We start from the raw sequence: 22,052 nt of genomic DNA, 5'->3' as shown, positions 1-22,052 counted from the left end.
GAGCTGTGTGGGGAAACATCCAGGAGGAGGCTGCTGCTGTTTTCAAGCAGCCTTCACAGTGGAGTGCACAGTTTCCGCACCTTGGGAATCGGCTGTTTTTGTTTTTCCAGTCCAGTCGCATCTCCCAGGCGTTGGGTAATTGATTAAGGGGAACCAGTAAAGTTTTGCTCAAGGCCAGAAACAGTCTCTTACCACATCTCTGAGGCCTCAGTTGGAGCATCGCCCCCTCACCGCCCTCTCCAAGCTTCCCCAAGTCTCCCCCTGCTCACTCTCTTGCTCTCTCCTCCTGGTCCTACAGCACTTTGTGTACTCCTCAGTTTCTGCACTTGGCACATTATTTGTAACTGGTCATAATGTATTTTTCTTTGTTCCCAAGGAGATAATACCTTTCTTGAAGGCAGGAAACTGTGTCTTGTCTGTGTTTGGTGGCTCCCCACCAATATTTGCTGAATGAATGTTGTTGGGGACATGAGTAAAGGTATACTAGAAGCAGAAGTGTTTTTATTTATTTACTTATTTATTGAGAGAGAGTGCGCATGCACACACACGAGTGGGATGGGGAAGGGGCAGAGAGAGCCCAATACAGGGCTGGATCCCACCATCTGGAGATCGTGACCGGAGCCAAAATCAAGAGTCAGATGCTTTACTGACTGAGCCATCCAGGTGCCCCTGATGTGTTTTTATTTTTTTGTGTTTTCCCAGGTATGGAGGGTAAGTGAAGAGGCAGAACGAGAAATAAGATCAGTGGTGCTAATAAAGAAACTGAGACACAGAGAAGTCAAGTGACTTGCTCAAAGTCACACAGCTAGTAGGTGGCAGTTGGAATCCAAACTCCGCCGTCTGGGCTTTTAACAGTTATTCTTTCTCTCTGAGGTTGGAAGACAGAGAGTTCAGATCCCAGACATGTGAAATCTGCCGGGTCACAGATTTACTGTACTATTGCTGTATTATTGTAATGACTATTACTGTAATAGTAATTTTACTATTACTGTAATATTGCTAAAGAGTTACACTGAACATGTGACCGATTCCGTCCGCAAGCCCATCCCCTACAGATGCAACCCTGCTGAACTCTCAGATAGCTGGGACACGCGAGTCCCAGGAAGGCAGGGCAAGGAATGCTGCGGAATTTCTCTCTGTGGTCCTGGGCAAACCTGTCCACATCAGCCACCAGCTCCCCCCGAGTCTGGTAACCTGGCCCTCTAGGCATGGGCCCATCCCTCCTATAGCCTGTAGAAGAGAAAGGAATTCCAGGCACAGTGTTCTGAGCAAATAGGGTGAGGGACAGGGAGAGGGGGCATGTATTTCTACCTGTGTTCGGTACCCTTAGCTTAGTATGAGGGACTTGAACTACATTATTCTTCGTCAGATTGGGGTCTAAGGACCCAGGGGATCTAAAAGTCCTATGATAACTAGGTATTTTTATTTAAACATTAACCAAAAAATTAATATTGCCTTGCTTGGGATCATTTCTAATGGACCCCCTGCCTCTTGATTTCAGTTTCTCAAGTTGTGTTGATCACTGTGACTTTGATGGGAGCAAATATCAGTCACCTATATAGCATCAGCCTTCTTGAAATACATGTTATAGCCCAGCACACACAGCCATGTGAATATATGTGCAACCAAATGCTTCCTGAAATGTCATTTACCCTTTGTATCCAGGAAGTCCCCTGCTGTTCCTCCACCTCCCCAGCTGGTCATGATCACTTCAGTGAGAGGGGTCACAGCACTGAACAGTGATGAGCAGGTCAAGGCTGCTGTGTTCTTTTGCAGTGGAAATTTTTGACTGAAAGACATTTTACAGGATAAATCTTCAGTTTCTTCAGTTACTTAATCAATTGAGTCTTTCACTTGAGATCTGGGGAACAAAATAAAGGTATGAAATAATGACTGTTTTGTTCTGGGTTGCTGAGAAAAATACTCAGGTGGTTTAATCCGTGGCTCAGAATTACACACCATGAAAAGGCCAAAGCAGAGTCTCTGTGTAGCGGGCCCATAAGCAGCTGCATCATAACAAGCCCGTGCCGCAGGATTCTGCCGTGTTTATGATCCTGTCCTTGCATATACCAGCTTGTGACAATTCATCAGCAGAAAGCACAGTAACCAGGAGATGGTTCTTTTTTCATGAAACTTACAATCTTTGTTTTATTTATTTGGGGACACACTGTTAAAGTGCGTCTATCATTTAACTTGTACAATTTCACACATTCTAGATTTGGGTGATTTTATTCTGGTGGTGGTGGTTAGTATGTTTTTCCTTCCCCTGTATTTCTTGTAAGCTAAGTAGCTGGATTGAGAGACTTGATTAGATTTAGGGTAAATATTTCAGGCAAGAATACTTCATAGGTGATACTGTATGCTCTCAAAGGTAGCACAGCAAGAGGTGCAGAAAGCTTGGCAGTCCCATTTGTAATGTGTGGAAGCTACCTGTCCATCCTGTTTGCCCACCCAGTACTGTTTGTGAGCAAGAAAAGAAATATCTACTGTATTTGAATCAACTTAATAAATACAGTTGCTCTCTTAAAGCCATTCCGCACCCATCTTTTGGCACTAAGCATCTAAAACCATCCAAAGAACTGTAAGAACCTTGCCTCGCCAATAAGCTGTTAACAAGTCTTAACTGAGGAGATCTGTCTCCCCTGGCATTCTGAGAAACAGAAGTCTCAAATTACTTCCAGCTGAAATGGAAAATAAACAAAACAAAAGCTCATCTGTGGTTGGCATAATAATGCCCCCCCCATGTACACATCTTAACTGCGCAAAGTTATGTACTTTATATGGCAAAAGGGACTTCGATTTAAGGGTACTGGTTTTGAGATGAAGGGATTATCCTGGATTATCTAGATGGACCCCATCTAATCACATGAAAAAGACGGCAAAGGGAGACAGAAGAGTGGGTTGGAAAGATGTGGCTGGGAGGGTTTGATCTACGGTTGCAGTCTTTGAAGCTGGAGGAAGGGGCCATGAGTCCAGGAATGTGGGCAGCCTCTAGAAGCTGGAAGAAGCAAGGGAATGGAATTTCTCCCAGAGATTCCAAAGAACACAGCCTAGCTGATGCCTTGGTTTTTAGCTCACTGAGACTTATGTTGGTCTTCTGACCTACATAACTAAGATAATAAACCATAAGATAAATAAATGTTGTTCTAAATCATGAAGTTTGTGGCCATTTGCTATGGCAGCAATAGAATACTCATACCAAAAAACACTTAAGTTTTTATCTCTATCTATCTATCTATCTATCTATCTATCTATCTATCTATCTCTGTACAATAGATACATTTAAAGGTCCTTAATGCCTAGTATTTATCTCTAGAAACTTGGGTGCTTAATGAATGCATTTGGACAAGAGTGATGTCAATGAGGATATTCCTCAGTAGCTGAAATATATTCAGGCTGGTGAAATAATGCCAGACATTCAAGGGAAAATGCAAACATTTAGTCAGTCTGATGTGTGAGTCCAAATATCTGGATGTTGGAATTGTATCGCCAGGTGTAGACCAGCTATAGCTGAGGGGAACTTTTTAGTTTTCATCTGGATATCTGGCAAGCACTGACACATCCAGACTGTGAGATCTGGCTGGAACTGATGTAGTTCCCGTGTGGCAGGAGAACAATGAAATGTGGCCCTGGAGGTCTGCTAGACTTCTGGTGCTTTCATCAGGACAAGCCACTGAATGTTGTGGTCAGGCCCTTGGGCAAGCGACACCATTGAGATTTTCTTTCCTTCTAAATCACCACCCCTCCTCTACTGTTGAAATGTGGCTAGCTGCTTCATCTCTCAATTAGAGTGTCACCCTTCTAAGTCACACCAAGCAAAACAGGAGGACAATAAAACCTCATGGCTGGGCTGAGGGGAGCGGGAATGGGAGGAGAGGGAGGAAACACACAACTAGGAACCAAAAGCTGAACGAAAGAATCATAGGTTTGGATCTTGTCTTCTTTTGGCCATGGATTCAGTTTTGACCTTGCTTTAACCTCCTTTTTTTTTTTTTAAAGATTTTATTTATTTTTGAGATAGAGAGCATGAGCGGGAGAGAGGGGCAGAGGGAGAGGGAGAATCAGGCTCTGCACTGAGCAGGGAGCCCGACGCGGGGCTCGATCCCAGGGCCCCGGGATCATGACCTGAGCCGAAGGCAGACGCTTAACCGACTGAGCCACCCAGGCGCCCTGTGTTAACCTCCTTGATCCTTAACTTCCCAGAACTCTAAAAGGTGATTAATAATAGCAGCCACACAGAGGTGGGGAGAACTAATACATGGTAGTTAAGGATGATGAGTAAGTCAAATATAACAGCTACTGCTTTTAAGATTTCTCAGAATATTTGCTTTTGTTTTAAGGACTGTGATGAGTTCAAGAAGTCATCTCTGAGTTGGGTACCAGTTATCTTTCTGTGCTAAAGATTCTTAAAGCTGCAGGAATTTCCTTGCCAGAGCTGTAAAGCAATTCTAAAGATCAAATCATGTCTTCTTGGTGCATAGGAATTTGAGGTTTGTCTCTCTTACCATACATGGAATCCTGTGATACAGATATCAGCTTTATACTGAAGTCAATTGGGGCCCAAAAGATCTTTCTAAGTCATTTTTTTTTCTTAAGAAATATGTGATGTAACTGAAGTAACAAGAAATGGGAAATTATTTTGAAGAGGTATATATAGTCTAAATCATTTTATTTTTATTAAAATTTTTAATAAATTATTTTAATAAATTTATATTTATTAAAAAGATTTTACATGACTTTATAGTCAACTACCCCCCCCTTTTTTTGAGCTAGTTCTCAGAGCCTGTTTGCGGAACACAATCTTCTCCTCCCCAATACATTGAGTCATTCAGCGTAAAGGAACAACACAGTATTGTGTGTGTGTGTGTGTGTGTGTGTGTGTGTAAGTAAAACAAAACTAACAGCTAACTAATGTAGGAAAACCCCCCACAAATTCCCTGAAAAAAAATATTAGCAAGACTGCTAGAAATCCACATTAATTTGTTACGTGAAATTAGGACATTGAAACCATATCCACTTGCTCGCTTCTTCTTGGCCACAGAACAGTGTGTAGCAAGTGCCTTCATGGTGATATGACTGCCAGAGGGAAAGAGGAGAACATGGGTAATATTAACGTTGCAAAATACTCAGTTCCTTCAGAAATTACCCAGAAATGCTTGGTTGGGCAAAGTACAGTAAGCCCCTGAAGGATGCTGTGGTTTCTCTGGTCTGATAAAGGAAAGAACACTGTGTGCGTGAGTTACTGTCTTCTTAGACATTGGCAATGGCAGCGTGCTTTGTAGTGAGCTGATTAGGTATTTCAGCATATTTTCTTGCCTTGGGAAATTTTCCAGGTACACCTCTGTTTTCTTTCAGCTGCCAGAAATGTCAGTTACCATCAGACAGGTGTAGCTGGCCTTTTTAAAAAACAAAAGAGGTGGACTGACACACTGTCGTTCTTTGTCCTCTGGTGGTTTGAACACTAACAAAGTGTTAGTGTTGGATTAGCCGCTTCTGCTTCTCTTCTGCTCCCCCACTCCACCCCTTGCCCATTCTTGCTGAGAAATGCTGTGAATGCAAAGCAGAGTAGTTGCTTTATCCCAGGGTATGACATGTAATGTTTATAAAAGATCAAGGTCAGACTTTTGGATTGCTGACAGTTTTACCATGCAGGCCAGATCATTTTATAAATAGTGGTTGCTGCCTGAAGATAGTCATCTGACACTCTCTCCTATCATAAATGATATGTAAAATAAGAAATATTTAGCTGAATGCTGGAAGTCAGAGAAGGATACTGTCTATGTGTCGGAAACATGAAGGAGTTTCTAATAGATGTAGTACAGCTGGTTCCAGAGAATTCATTTCCAACTCAACTTCACAAAACGGAAGTATTGCCTTGAGAGAAGTCAGTGGTCTTCTAACTTCTTTGCTGGATAACCCCTACAAGGATTTTTTTTTTTTTTAACAGTGTACTTTCTTGAGTTTTTAACTTGACATCTAAATGTTTTCATCATTTTTTAAAATAGAAAGTAGAAAACATTACACATTTCATAAGTTGAAAGAAGGTGAAGATTGATCATGTGTGGAATAAATTATTTCATGACATGATTTGATAAAATAGGCTTTAATGGCCTCACTGAGTAACATATTAAAACTGAAATGAATCAAGAAAAAAACATTTGTAGACTGTACCCAACACATCTGGTGGGTCCAGATTTTTTTTTTTTTTTAAACATTGCAGTTACTTTAAAATAATCCACATCACCGCTGTTTTACTTTACTGTTTATTCAGAACTTCCCAACACTGGCCAAGCTCACCTCTACAGACCTGTTTAGAGAAGAGAGAGAAACAGAAAAGCCTGAAGTTTCCCCATACCAATATTTGGAATCATCTAGGGCAGCTCACCATAGTGAGATTTGAGATATATGAATAGTATGACTTTCTTTTGTAGAGTGTAAGAAAAAATGTCACTGCTGAAAAGCTGTCAGGCAGTTTTAGAAAAGAGTACATATGGAAGCTGAAGATACAGGAACTCGTTTCCATAAAACTATCCCTTTGCAAAGTCCATTTGAAGAATACTGGAATAGAGGCTGCTGGGATTCGTCATGGACCTGATGTAGTCCATGTATAGTAAGAGTAATACAGAAGGGGCAGATAAGGCAGACTGTGGGAAAGAATAGGGATGCTCCATTTAGCTCTGTTTTAATGCTGTGGGTCAGGTCCATTTGAGGGTGTGCTAAAGCTCATTCTGGGTGTGGGCAGTTACCTCCAACAAAAAGTGACAGAAGAGGTGGAGGAGCTTCTCCCAAAGTAGCAAGCCACATTACTCATGACCTCAGCCCCCTATGCTCGTTCAGGCTGCTAGATGTAACTTTATGATCTGAGGCATTTATTGAGTATCTGCTGCATGCTAAGCATTGTCTTAGGTACCAGAGATACTTTGGTAACAAAGGCAGATAAAGTTTTGTAGCTTTGTGAAGATGGGGAGCAGGGGTATGGAGAGACAGAGAAATAAATCTATGAGAACATGTGAGATAGAGATAATGCCATGACAAAAATCACCTGTGGGATATGACTGGAATGGTGACTCTAGCTTGGTTGTTCAGAAATGGCTTCTCAGAGGAAGTGGTGTTTGAGTTGAGACCTAAAGTCATCCACATAAAAATCAATTAGTACATCTAAAATCAGCAAATATTTATTGGGTGCCACTATATGCCACACATGTTTAGGTACTTGGTTTATACTGGAAAACAGGCAAAGATCTTTTATTCTTCTATTCTACCCTGGGTAGGAGGGAGACACACAATAAACAGTAAGTATTATAAATAAGTACATTATATGGTATGTTAGAAGGTGGTGAGTATTCTACAAAAACAAAAAGTATAGAACAGTCTAGGGAAAACAGGTAACATGGGAACAGGATGTAAGTTTAATTCAGGTGGTTGAGGTAGGCATCACTGAGCCAGTTACCTGTGAATGCAGACTTGAATGAAGTGAAGGAATTAGCTCTGTATCAGGGACTGTATAGAGGAGAGCTAGAGCAAAGGCCCTAGGTTGACATCATGGCTGATGTGTGAAAAACAGCAAGAGTGTGGCTATAGGAGAGTGAATAAGGGGGACTTAGCATTAGTACAGGAGATGAGAGATGTCACCAGAGGCCAGGCCATCTAGGCCTTATAGGTCTCTAGGGTGGGGGTGGGGGTAGGGAGTCTGTGTTTTCACTCTGAGCAAAATGGGGATCCATTTCAGGGTTTTGAGCCAATTTTGATTTCAGCAGGGTTGCTGTGGCTGCTGTGTGAAGAACAGATGTTCAGGATTAAGAGTGAAGATTTAGTAGACTAAGTAATTTAGTGATTTAGTAGACTAAGTAATTTAGTAGACTAAGTAATCCAGGTGTGAGGTAAAGATGGTTTGGAGCAGGTATGTTGGAGTGGACATGGTAGAAGTGATTGGATTCTGGATGTATATTGAAGGCAGAGGCGTGTGATCTCCCGTCAGATTAGACTAGGATATGGGACAAAGAGAAGACACAAGTATGATTCCAAGGTTTTGGCCTGAGTAAGTGGAAGATGGAATCGTATCAGTGGAGATACGAAGGCTGTTGTGGAGCAGGTTTTGGATTGAAGATTGGGGGAAAGCATAGAGGCAGAAGGAAAGTTTTTTATTCTTTGGTTTGTACGTTAAAAAGTGTTCCTGAGGGGTGCCCGGGTGGCTCAGTCTTAAGCGTCTGCCTTCAGCTCGGGTCATGATCCCAGGGTCCTGGGATCGAGCCCGGCATCGGGCTCCCTGCTGGGCAGGAAGCCTGCTTCTCCCTCTCCCACTCCCCCTGCTTGTGTTCCTGCTCTCACTGTGTCTGTCTCTGTCAAATAAATAAAATCTTAAAAAAAAAAAAAAGTGTTCCTGAATTTTGTACATTTAAAAAATTCATCTGTGGCTTAAATAGTATATGATTTTAGAAATGGGGAAGTGGCAGAAATGGGATAAAGAGAGGCAAAGGAGATAGAGGGAAAGAGGGCATTCCACAGGTACTGTTTTGCTCAGGGTAGTATATAAATATACTCTAATGAGGCGCCTGGGTGGCTCAGTCGGTTAAGCGTCCAACTCGATTTCAATTCAGGTTATGATCTCAGGGTCGTGAGATCAAGCCTTGCATCAGGCTCCACTCTCAGCAGGAGTCTGTTTGAGATTCTCTCTCTTCTTCTCCCTCTCCCTCTACCCGCTCTCTCTAAAATAAAGAAATCTTAAATAAATTTGCTCTAGCTATGTATTAAAAGTTCTAATTTACATGTGTATTTAGAATTTATCAGTAGAATAAAAATGGAATATATACTTTAAGAAATAGAGGGGGAAAAGTGACAAAAATTATTTCATTGAAAATCAGGAAGGAAAAGAAAGAAATGACAAGAAAATATAGTATGTAAAAACTGAATGAAATGAGGAATCAAAGAAGTCTTAGTCTGAGAAATGGGTAAGGGGTAGTACCATTTACTGACATGAGGCAGGCTAGGCAGGGGAGTTTGTGTTAAGAACTGGACTTGGGGTAGAGAGTAGAGAGAGAGAAATAAATCTGATTTGGTCATGTTAAATTTAAGATTCCTATTTGACATCCCAGTGGGAATGTCGAATACTTAGTTAAATACATGTCTGAAACTCAGGTAAGAGATCTTGGCTGGAAGTATATCTAAGGATCATTAGCAAATGAGTGAGTGATATTTGAAACCATAGGCATGGATGATGATGATGGTGATGATGATGATGATGATAGCAGCTACCATTTGTTGAGTACTTAAGAATAAAAACTTTGGGGAAGTAGATCTCACATGCTGTTGGAGGTATTGCGACACTGGGAATACTGGCAATTTGATATCTTGATTCTGCTGATCTTGCTCTTGGGAAGAAGGAGGTAGGGGCTAGGGTTCATGATAATTAAAGATCTCAGGGCAGCCTGTTTCTCCCCTAAGTGTTGAGGCATTCGGGAAGAGAGGGCTCAGTACTTCATGGGACTCTTTAGTCTGAAGACTCAGGACTTTCTTCCAAGTCAAGAATTTAAAAAATTCAAGCACAGAAAGCAGAAGCACAGAGCTTGGACCTGGTAAAAACTGGAATGGAATAGGCAAATCCAGATCCAAGGAAAGAAAGGGCTGGGGGTGCTCTGAAAATCAGACTGACTCTCGTTGACTACAGCGAATCCTGAACCCTGGATATACTATGTTTTCTCCTATACATATGGTAAAGTTTAATTTATAAATTAGGCACAGTAAGAGATTAAGAACAACGAATAGAACAGTTAGAACAATATACTGTAATAAAAGTTATGTGAATGTGGTCTCTCTTTCAAAATATCTTATTGAAATTCAGTTGCTCTTCTTGAGATGATGTGAGAGGATGAAATGCCTACAGGAGGGAAGAGGCGAGATGAATGACGTAGGCACTGTGACCTAGCGTTAGGCTACTGTTGACCTTCTGACAGCGTATGAGAAGGATCGTCTGTTTCCAGACCCCAGCTGACCATGAGTAACTGAAACCACGGAAAGCAAAACCATGGTTAAGGTGGGACTATTGTAGCTGATTTAGACAAATTATTCAAGAAGTTTTGTCACACAGGGAAGGGAGAGGGTATCCTGAGTGGCCAGTGTAAGTATTCAGGTCCTTGGGGAAATGATATGCCACTGTAGATTTGTTTCATTTTGTTATATCTTGAAATTATTCATCTTCCCTTTTTTCCAACACTGTTCCACGCAGTTTCTCAAGGAGGCCAGTGAGACTAGAAGGTGTTGGCAAGTGACAGTATTTTGGACTGCTCTGCGTTGTATCCTTTCAGTTCAGCTCTTTGTGACTTTGGTTAATACATTTCCAGTCCCTGGTCATCTGTGAGTGAACCAATGTTATTGAATAGCTGAACACCATGAATCCAGACTATAATGCTTCTCCCAAGTTTTCTTTGAAGAACCACTACTTCAGACTGACCTTGTTCCCAGGAGGATCTGGGAAGGTAGATGGTAGTAGCTCATCTCAAGCACAAAATCTGTGAAATCTTCTTTTTATCTTAAATGGTTTTTTTTTTTTACTTCTATTCCAGAATATATTCGTATTTGTTTTAATATAAAAATGTTTATCATTTAATAAAATCACTCCTCCAAGAAAATACACCATGTTTATCTTATTCTTGCACACTGGTTGTACCCCAGGGAGTGGTTCTGCCTCAGTTTGAGGAACTGGATGTACTTGAACAAACACTGGGTTGGGGATGGAGGTATTTGGGCAGCCCTGTGTTTGGCCATAAATGAGCTGTGTGACCTTGGGAAAATCATTTAAAGCTATTGGTTTCCACTTTCCTTTATATTAACAAGGAGAGGTGAATGGTCAGACTGGATAAATACAAAGTCCCTTCCTCCTGTCATTCTGTAATGACAAAGAATCTGGAATGCCAGACCCATGACCCCACAGGGCCCAAGTGGTTGCATATTATCGACCTTAAGATCCAGTTTATACAACTTGTGACCCCTTTCCTCTTTACTACTTCCTGATTACAGTAAAGATTTTTGATTATTGAATGCATAAAGAATGAATGGGCATCTTGACATAGTTGTTTTACACATTCATCTTTCCCTTTCCTACCTAGATGGAAATATGAACTAAGTCCATTGCCCTCCCTTGGCAAATAAAGAAATGGGCCTAAGGTTTTCATGAATTTAGTCTGCTTTCCTATCAACAGTTTTATCCCTTCCCCTCAACTTGTATCTTCCCTGACAGAAATCTAGCTAGTTATACAAGTGCCAGCCAAAGAAATATTCTCCTATAACCTCTACCAACAGCCGAAAAATTATATAAACTTTTTAAAGAAATGATTGCCAGCCAAGGGCAGTGCTTCTAGCCTCGTCCAAATTGCTGTGGAAAGCACGCTCTCTAAATTCACCAGATCTTCTTATCCATGAGAACAAGCTTCACTCTTCTTAAGCCTCTAAGCTGTTTCTCCAGGCTATACCAAATTATGCTTCCTCTTAAAGTGGGACATTCTGTGCCCATTTGAAAGCTGGTGTGACTAACGTATCTGGAATGGCTGAAAAGAAAAAAGAGAAAGAGAAGAAACTGAGATGCTTTAAGAATAGGGCATTTCACTAGGCTCTTTGCTGAATACACTATGGCTGATATGTGTATTATTATGTGGAAATATTATCCCGCACCTTCTATGTGGTGGAATGGGCTCTGCTTCAAGATCATACTAGGTAAGTGACAGGGCTAGACCTCAAACCTAACAGTGAACATCGGCTGGCCATAGCCCCTGCTTCCCCCAACCATCACTGCCTGTCACTCCTCCCCAACACCTACATCAATTCACTGATGTACAGGTATATCTGGATGTCTGCCCTGCTTGAAAATTAGAAATATCTCAGATCACACCTCAAGGATGCAATGTAAGGGGCACCTGGGTGGCTCAGTTGGTTCAGTCGTTTGGGTGTCTGACTCTTGATTTTGGCTCAGGTCATGATCTCAGGGTCGTGAGATGGAGCACTGTGTGGGGCTCCATGCTGAGTGTGGAGCCTGCTTGGCGATTCTTGCTCTCTCTCTCTCTAAAAGAAAAAAAAAAGAATGCAATGTAAAACTTCCTGGTCTTGAGCTAAAAATACAGAAACATTTTTAAGTGACTAAATCCCTTAGCTTACAGGTCTTAAGTTTTTTTTTTTTTCTGTCAAAACAACTTACAAATGGCAGCCAATGACATTTTCTCCCAGCCTTGCATCCTAGAATAGCCAGCTGATGGTGTTGTAGATTTTTGAAAGATGCTTTTGAATTCAGAAACCTGATGCTGGGGCTTTTGGTTAGTATTTGCATTGCTTTTATGGAGTGATAATGCAAAGGTTAATGATAGCAAGCTCGTTATCTACAGCTGAAGTGGTACTTGGGTGTGGCTACTCACACCTGTCCTCTGCCCTGTTCACAGGCCTTGTGCGCCCTTCCCTGGAGCGGTGGCCAAGGAGGAGGGGGTTCAGTGGAGGATGCAAGTTATAGGACTTGTGTAATCAGACATTTCCCTGATGTTTGGCTTTAGACTCAGGACAGGGACATTAATACTTGCCATAGAAACTGGCTACATACGCATGCACCATTGAAAGACCCTGCCTTGGCTGAATGGTTGCCTGGGGATGCAGCATAGTGTAGTAGAAAGATCACCAGCTGTAAAGCCAAACCAACCCAAATTTGATCCCCAGCATTAGCCTTTACTCTGCTGTGTGACTTTGGGCAAATTCTTTAACTTCCTGGAATCTCAGCACTCTCATCTGAGTCATGGGCATGAAATACATACATTGAAGGGCTGCTAAAAGATTAAGTAATGAGAAAGCAGAATGGCCTGGCCACCTTGGGAGAGAGTTCAGTGGTTTCCTAAGAAGCTAAACATGGTCTTACCACATGATCTAGAAGCCCTGCTCCTAGATATGTACCCAAGTGAGTTGAAAACTTACGTCCACACAAAAAACCTGCACACTATTACAGCAGCTTTATCCATAATTTGCCAAAAAACTGGAAGTAACCAAGATGCCTTTCAATAATTGAATAGATAAACAAACTGTGGTACAGCCTTGTGATGGAATATTTTTTAGTAATAAAAAGAAATGCACTATCAAGTCATGAGAAGAGATGGAAGAAACGTATGCATCTAGCCAAGTGAAGGAAACCAGTCTGAAAAGGCTCCATACTGTATGATTCCACCTATATGGCATACTGGAAAAGGCAAAACTATAGAGACAACATAAAAAGATCAGTGGTTTCCAGGGGTTTGGGGTAAAGGGCTGAGGGATGAATGAATAGGTCAAGCACAGGGGATTTTTAGGGCAATGAAACTATTTTGTATGATACAGTAATGGTAGATCCATGGCATCAGGCACTTATCAAAACCCATAGAATGTACAACACAAAGAGTGAACCCTAATGGAAGCTGTGAACTTTAATAAACAAACGAAATTTCCTAAAAAGATCAAACAAGCAGATGTATGCAAACTGCCTAACCTACCAACTCGTACATGCTAGGCTCTAATAAATGGTAAATATTATTTTTATTCTTATTCTAAGTTCCAATGATGTCATTTAGACATAGTTTCTCTTTGGGTTAGATGTATCAATTTTAGCTAAAAGTGGTTACCAAATGAGAATTAGTTGTGTTTTGTAATCATGGATTGGTTCAAAGAAATGTAATGTTTTCTCCCCTGCCACCCAACCTATGCAAAGTTAACAATTTGTTGCCAAATCCCAGGAAGACAAACTCTGGCTCAGGCATGAGTTTCACTGAGTTTTATTTCAATCCATGAATTACAGTTGGTGTAAAATTTGGGTCTGGATTTGCTTAGTTATAATGGAATTGCAACAGGAGGCGTCTTGAGTTGATTTTGCCATATCCTGTATTGTTATGTAAAATACTAACTTTAATCAAGAATTGCCCCGGTGCAATATCCTTATTTGTCTTGCATGAAGTTTCTCCTCTTTATATGTTTTTTTTTTTTTTTTGGTATGGTTCAAATTAGTATGGGAAGAATAGGCAGGAACTATAAACTTAAGTGATGCATGTTAATCATAAAAGAACTATATGACAAAGCATTAAAATGGCGTACATTTTAATTTTGCCAACGTCTGATAGAATAGAAGGGATTATATAATTAAATAAGAACTAATGTCTATTCTGTAACTGGAACTCGAACGTGTCAGAGTCGCTTTCCTTTTTTCACGAGATGCTAAGAATCTAGCCATGCAAAAACTGTCCAGAGTGGCCAAATCCCACAGAACTTGAATCCAGTACAACAATGTAGAGAAGTTATTAAGAACATGCAATCAATAGTCTTTCGGCTTTTACAAAGTGCTAAAACTCAACGTTACATTTATGTCCTTATCCCCTACCTCCTGCTTGGCAGCTTTTCTTGGCTCATTTCAGAGACATGGACTTTGCCGGCAATCAGGGGAAGTTGGGACAGAAACTTTGTCTCTCTTTCCTTTTCTTTTTCCTTCACATATGTGTGCCTTTATACTTTCTCTCTCATTTACATTATCCATGCCTGTTGGAAAAATCTTTTTTTTTTTTTAAAGATTTTATTTATTTATTTATTTAATTGACACACAGAGAGGGAGCACAAGCAGGGGGAGTGGGAGCGGGAGAAGCAGGCTTCCCGCTGAGCAGGGAGTCCTGGCTTGGTCCCAGGACCCTAGGATTATGACCTGAGCCGAAGGCAGACGCTTAACGACTGAGCCACCCAGGCGCCCCCCCTGTTGGAAAAATCTTAATGACCAGTCTAGTTGGTTTCTTTTGTCCCATCTCTGTAACTATTCTAGGTTGAGGTCTCTGGCTCATGTCCTGGAGCCTGTATGACAGATTATCTCAAAGCCAAAGGGCCCTCGGTGTCCAGATGTCAGCAACAGGGGTGCTTGCTGGCATAACTTGGGCTTGCCCTGGGATCTGTGGATATTGGGGAACCACTGGCCTGTGGAAGGGTATGGAGTTGAGCCAGGGCAGGAGGCAGGATAAGCTCAGAGCTACCCAGGAAAGAGAAAGAATATATGTTTGGAAAAAAAAGGTATTTCTGGGGGAATCTGAGAGCAGATTGTAGTTCGGGGCAAGCCAGAACCACCTTCTACCCCACCTGCTAAGGGTGTCACAGAAAAGAAGTTGGCTTGGAGCCAGAGAATATTGCCTGCAGACCAAATACTCAGATTAAGAGGTTGGACAGGGAGGGGAGAGCAAGGGCAGTAGGCAAGTGGGTTGTCAGAGCCTGGTGGTCAGACTAGGTTTCTCAGCTGCCTGCCGACTCTCTGGTGGGTCAGTGCCAGCCACAAAGTACAAGCCATACTTTGGTGCTGGCTGTAGACATACTGTTTTCTCATAACTGCTGTCATTCAAACAGGATCTAGTTTCCTGGCATGAGCAGATTGTTCCCACTGAGTACACACACTCTGCTGTGAGCAAGGCAAGGCAAATCCCTGGAGGAACTGGATGGATTTCTCATTCTGTGATAAGGAAGGAGATGGAGAGGAGCTGACTTCACCTTCTGTTAATGCAGGTTTTGAATGAAATGAGTAGAGCCCACACTTCCCCCAAAGTAAATAAGGTTCAAGTGGGATTACCCAGTAGAAATCTAGTCTGACTTGTCTGATGGATCTAAATATTTAATCCACCCTCATCGTGAATCTTAGAGTCATGTGTAAGTGCTAATGACCCAGGCTCTGAAAGCAAAGACTGCAGTTGGAGTTAGAAGTGCTGCAGTTCATACAACTGCTGTGACATCTAGAAACTGTTGAGTACTCCAGAGGAAATAAGCCTAAAAACATGGAACTGGCAGCCAGGAGGCCTGGGTTCTCCAACTTAGCCTAGATCTCTGGGCCTCCGTCAAGTAAGGACACGGGCAAAGCATCTCAGAGGACAAGTCATTTTTCTACCTCGCAACATGACAGAACCGACAGGGATGCGTGAAATTAGCCACATAAATTGTGAAACCTAAATTCACGGTTCCATTCATTCTGTGATAGTGTATCGGTACAGTGGTTCCTTCAAAGTAGAAAATGAACTTACCATAGCTGCACCTAATATCTGTGCCTCCCCATTTTATTCAAGTTATGCCAGTGATTAAAAAATTTGGCCTATTAGGGGTTCTCTGCAGAGATTAGCATCACCTCCTTGGGTGCTTTTAGCAGGCTGTGGGGGTGTTTTTTAGATGTCACAGTGATTGGGGGTGAGGTGCTAGTGATATTTGATGGGCAGGAGCAGAGCTGTCAAATAATACTCTGGACAATCCTGCAAAGCAAAGAATTATCCCACAACCTGCGTGGCTCTCATACATCCTACCAGATATGGAAAGAATTTCATATGTTTGAAAATATACACTGAATTTTCCAGGAATATGTATAAATAGAGGTAAGATTGTACTTTGTTTTCTTCAAATGTTTACCAAGAATTATTCATCACTTCAGAAAAATCAGGTCACAAATAACAAACAGTAATGATCTTTGAGTACCAAAACGGCATACTCAGTAGTCTGTATTGCCGATGTCACTTATGGTGATTCTGCAGGTGTATGAATCTGAGGCTTCCCTGCTTTTTAGAGTGGTCGTGCAAAGTACTTATATAATGAAAGACATATTATTTTATAGAAGCTATTTTCTTTTCATTGCTCCTTTGTATTATAATTTGCAAATTATATATATATTTTTTAAAGATTTTATTTATTTGAGAGAGACAGAGATAGCAAGAGAGAACACGAGCAGGGAGGAGAGAGAGAAGCAGGTTCCCTGCTGAAGGGAGGAGCTCCCTCAGCAGGGAGCCTGACATGGGGCTCGATCCCAGGACCCTGAAATCATGACCTGAGCTGGAGTCAGACGCTTAACCGCCTGAGCCACCCAGGTGCCCCAAATTATATTATTTTTTTAGATATGTATATTGGTAGGTTATTTTATATCAGATTAGTAAATATAGTACTATAAAAAGGTTTTTTTTAAGATTTTATTTATTTATTTGAAAGAGAGAGCAAGGGTGCGGGGGCAGAGGGAGAGGGAGAGAGAGAATCTAAAGCAGACTCCTCACTAAGCATGGAGCCTGATGCAGGGCTCGATCTCACAACCCAGAGATCATGACCTGAGCCAAAATCAAGAGTCAGATGCTTAACCAACTGAGCTACCCAGGTACCCCAGTACTATAAATAAAGTTTTTAAAAAGGCATTGTATCTGATTGGATTGAAAAACCACTGGGCCAGAGGATCCTAAGTTCCCTTTTAGTTTTAAAATTCTGTCAGCCTATGAGATTATTTTGTCTAATGCCTTCATTTTTACTAGCAAGTAAACTGAAGCCCATTAAATCTTTCATGCATTGCATTCAACAGGTATTTATTGGCTGTCTCCTAGGGATTTGGGTGCTATGCACAAAAATGTGATCCCTGTCTTCAAGGAGCCTTCAGTCTGGTATCCAAGATGAGATAGATATATGCCAGGAAATAAAAAAATAGAAAATCGCACAGTTGGTTAGTAGCTCAGCTGCATCTATAACCCACCGCTGCTCTGAGTACTGGTTCACTCTCCAGGTCTGGTGCTCCAGGGGCCTGAGAGGGGGGCCTGGCATACCAAGGCCAGAATTTCTGGTTGTGATCGTTGGGTAGGTGGGGAATATGCCACCAAGCACAAGAACATGATTTCAGTTTACTTTCTTCTTCAGAGTAACGGAGGCCCAGGAGTGGCTGTTTAGCCCCCCACCCACATCACTGCACACTCATGAGAAAGGTGAGAATGGACGGGAGGGTGGTGATGCCGAGAGGGAAGGGAGCACAGACTGCTGCTTCTGTCTTGGTGTCATCTAATAGAAATATAATTGTGTGCAGGCCACGATGTGAGCCACAAATGTAATTCTAAATTTTCTAGTAGCTACATTTAAAAAAGTAAAAAGAACACGTAAATAGTGTCTGTATTTTGTTTAGCCAAACATGCCCAAAGTATTATTTCAACATGAGAGGAAGAGCAAACAATTATTAATGAAATATTTTACACTTTATTTCACACTAGGACTTCAAAATCTGGTGTGTACTTCCCACAGCACGCTTCGGTTTGTGTGAGGCTCGTGTCACCCATGGCCAGTGGCTTCTGGATTGGACAGCACAGCTGTCAGCGCTTTTTCTGCCTCCACCCGGCTCAGCTGTCCAGGTGCTCCCATCCACGACTTCTCATTCCATGCAGTAATGCCATCTGGAGGATACCCTCACGTGACATGACCGTGGGTCGGGTGCAGGGGCGCTGCAGTGGCATTTGCCAGCCCCCACCCACTCCCTGTGCTAGAGTCAAAGGCACGGAAAATACGGAGGGTTTCTGCGAAGTCTTGCTCACACAGTGCAGTGTGCCAGGGAGCCAGCCCCAGAGGGGCAGACTAATGGTCTGGAAGCAGAGGTCTGGATTTGGAGAAGTGACAGTGCCCGGAATTGAAGGGCTCAGAACTATAGAACTTTACTACAGAATTGCACAAATTTACTATTTTTTAAGTAATTTCTTTCTTCTTTTCATCTTGTCTGCTCACTGGGCTCACTTAATGGAGTGCACATACAAAGGGAATCGGATCAGGTAATTTTCTAAGGCCCTTCCCTGTCTGTGGTATTGCCCCCTAATTTGGAGCGGGGTCCATCAGAGCCTCTGACCTGGTCCCTCAAAGGACTGCAACTCCCAGCCAGGTCTCCCCTGGCCCTGAGGTATTAGAAATGTGCTTTCATAATGCCTAAGAGCTATGTTCAAGGATGTGTGTGTAGGGGGTGGTGTAGAGGGTGTGGGGGGGCAGAGAATGTGGAACCTGGCTGGGCAAAGTGCTTTACTTATGTTGTCCTGCTGAATCAATAGAACTACCATTTGAGGAACATTCTATAGTTACCCTCATTTTCCACAAAAGGAAATATAGGCAAAAGAGGTTAAAATAACTTGCCCCAGGTTCCAGGAGCTCTCATCATCACGTTGCTAGGCAGAATTTTCTTTCTTGGCTTTAAGCTGCCTGCCCCTTCTTACTCATCCTTCTTTCCCATGACATATTCTCTCCTCCCCCCACCAAACGTGCTTCAGGTGAGGAGCCCCTCATTATAAAGCAAGTTGGGGGCTTCTAATCCACCATATGTGACCCTCCGACTTCTAAACTGGTTTTCCATTTGATGGCTCAGATTCCTTTTATGAGAAGCTCAAGCTGGGAATGTGTGACATTCAGCTTTTGTCAGGACATTATTCAGCCAATCAGGAACCCTGTTTGCCTGTCATCTTCTGGGGATCCAGACCCAGGAGCAGCTGCTGCTGTTGTCTTCGGGTTTTATAGGAAGAAAAGCTGCTGCCCAAGACCAGAAGGGGGCTGTCTGGCCACTCAGGTGGGGCCTTGTAGATGGGCAGAGCTTTGCCAGGATCCCCCCTCTCCAGGTCTGTCCCTCGGCTTTGCAGATCAAGGGTAATCTCGGACCCAGGGCAGAACTGGCTGGCAGAGGGCGTTGGGGGGGGAAACTGACTCATGACAACCAGCCTTAGAAGAGACTAATGTATAAATCACAATAACTGTTCATTTAGTGTGCTGGAAGAAAAATTCCTTCTAGGAGGACACAGATATTTACGTTTGCAGGTCAGCATATTTTTATTTCCACGGAATGCCTTGTGTGGGAAGCCAGGCTTTTATCAGAAGGTTGTTTAACACACTTGGAATCAGAACTAGGAGAGTTAGGTTATTGTTGAAAAATTTCAATATTTATCATTGAAGAGGAGGTCATGCAAAAGGGCATTTAGTGAAAAATGTCAGCCTCTCTTCTAGGCCTTGCCCCTTGGTCCTTAGCCCCTTCCTCGGAGGCAACCCATATTCCCAATTTCTTCTACAAGTTAGATTGTCCGAGGCCTGTATTTCCTGAATAGGGGTGTACCTGCTGCACAGGCCAGGTAACTCCCTGGACGCGTGTTTTCTTGGCCCATTAGAGGGTGGGAGGTGGAAAGCAGTAGAAATGATAGAGGCCGCTTGGGGGGTAGGGACACACAGGGTTTACTGAGTAGGAAGACCTGCACTCTCCAAGGAGAGGGTGTGGGAGACGAGGATGAGCCAGGAGCTACCTAGTGACCGCACAGAGGAGCGTTCCCAGGCCCCTGGCAGGGAGCCAATGGATGGTGGGTATTGTCTAACTGCTCCCACATGTCTGGGGAACAGGGCAGGAAGGGAAACCACAGATCGAGAGAGACAAAGGGGGCCTCTGCCCAACTGTCTTGAAGGGGGCAGCCACCCTGCCTCAGGAAAACACCCCACAGGGACAGAGCAGGACTAAAAACATTGAGAGAGATGGTTCAGTCCCCGAGTGGCCATGCCATCCACAGAGTCAGTGATGTCATGTGGTGCAGCCAAGTAAGGTGCCTTCCAGCTTCAGTGCCCTGGAAGGTCTGCAGCAAGAAGGAACAATTAGCCAATTCATTATGTTGACATTTCTAGCCACAAGATAAGGTCTTTCCCCTTAATTAGGGCTGTGACAGATAAAAATATATTCCCAGCCAACTCCTGTTATCCACATGGGCAGACCTATTATCCCGACTTGGTCTGGTCCTGTCCTTATTTGAGGGCTGGCCTTGTGTGCGCACACTTGGCAGCTTTGTAAAGGATTCGGAAGGAATAAACACAGGGCCTGCTTCCTGCCCTTCGTCTAGAAGAGAAGACTCATTCATACAAATAGTCCACACCAGCAAACTTTGGTGGTTCAAGAGCAGGAAAATAAAACTAACGGGGGATGTCTAGAAACCAGTTCATGTGAGGAAAATAAAGTGAATGAGGGATCTAGGCGCCAGTTCAGGTGAGGAACCAGGGGTATTTAGTGTGGAAGAGGGACGACTAAACGAAGCCATGAACACCATCTCAGATGTTTGAGAGGCATTGGGACTTAGTGTGAGGTAGGGAAAAGCCGAATTGCCCGAGTTCAAATTCTGATGAAGGCACTTACCACCTGTGTGACTTCGGGCAAGTCATTTCACCTCTCTGTGCTTCTCTTTCTCCATTTTTGAAAGTGAGGACAATATGGTACCTGTCTCATCCGGCTGATTCAAGAACGGAGCAGGTTGATACATAGTAAAGCACTTGTAACAATGCCTGACAGGGGAGGCACTTTGTAAGCATGTACTGCTGGGCCTTCTAGGAAGGCAGGGGAGGGATAATGGGTTGTAGTAGGTAACCCAAGTAGAATCAGTGATGGAAAATCGACCTCAATATATAGATTACCTTCTTTTAAATTGGAGTTACCAACAGGGGACCTTGACAAATAAAGAGCAAAGAAAACCCTAGAGTTTGAATGGGTTTATTTTCTAACCCAGACCCATTTGAGTTCTGCCAATCTATCTAGTCATCTTCTTGACATTTCCACTGGGATATCTCCCAGGCATCTTCTGTTTAACATGTTCAGAATTCATCTCTGGATACTGCATTTACTTGCTTCTCCTTCAGCCCTTCTCCATTTCAATACCAGCAGTGGCAAATACCAGCCACCCAGCCTCTCAAGATAGAAACTAGACAGTCACTTATCATTGATGGCCTCTGTCTGTCTTGGTCCTTATGTTTAATCAGTCAACCACAGGATGTCCATTCTACCTCTTCAGTACCTTTGGATTCCATCTACTTTTCTCCATAGTCACTGTCTAGTGACTGGTTTCTAGTTCAAAGAATCATTCTCTCTCCCCGGCAGTAACTTTCCAGCTGGCCTTCTTGTTTTCCCACTGTCCCAAGGCCAGAAAGCCTACAGGCAGCTTGGTGTAGAAAAAAATATGCTGGCCATATAAGAAGATGCAGCTGGGGCCAGGCCTTTATGAGCAAACCGAGGCTGGATTTCAACCCTCATTTGCTCCCTTGGCTGGTGCCCTTGTGCCTCGACACCTGCTCAACCATGTGCACTGGCCCTTCTTTCCATTTCATTCTTCCATCAGTCAGAGTGATTTTATTAAAATGTAAATGGGATCACACCAAACCTCTTTCGAGTATCACCCCCACCCCCAGTCATTCATGGCTTCCTGTTGCCCTTGAGCTCTAGATCAAATCTGGGTTCCATCTACAATGATATATTAATATTCATCATA

At 42.8% G+C, this 22,052-nt stretch overlaps 1 protein-coding gene across 1 annotated transcript in view; it reads left to right on the top strand.

Annotated features, from left to right (window-relative positions):
- CRADD (CASP2 and RIPK1 domain containing adaptor with death domain) overlaps positions 1-22,052 on the top strand; it is a 171,600-nt gene that overhangs the window by 115,703 nt on the left and 33,845 nt on the right. The window lies entirely within an intron of this gene.

The sequence above is a fragment of the Callorhinus ursinus genome, unplaced genomic scaffold (genome assembly GCF_003265705.2).
Source record: "Callorhinus ursinus isolate GAN/ISIS: 27379988/994484 unplaced genomic scaffold, GSC_fseal_2.0 scaffold14, whole genome shotgun sequence".
NCBI classification, from domain to species: domain Eukaryota; kingdom Metazoa; phylum Chordata; class Mammalia; order Carnivora; family Otariidae; genus Callorhinus; species Callorhinus ursinus.
This window is presented reverse-complemented; position numbering and strand designations above follow the sequence as displayed.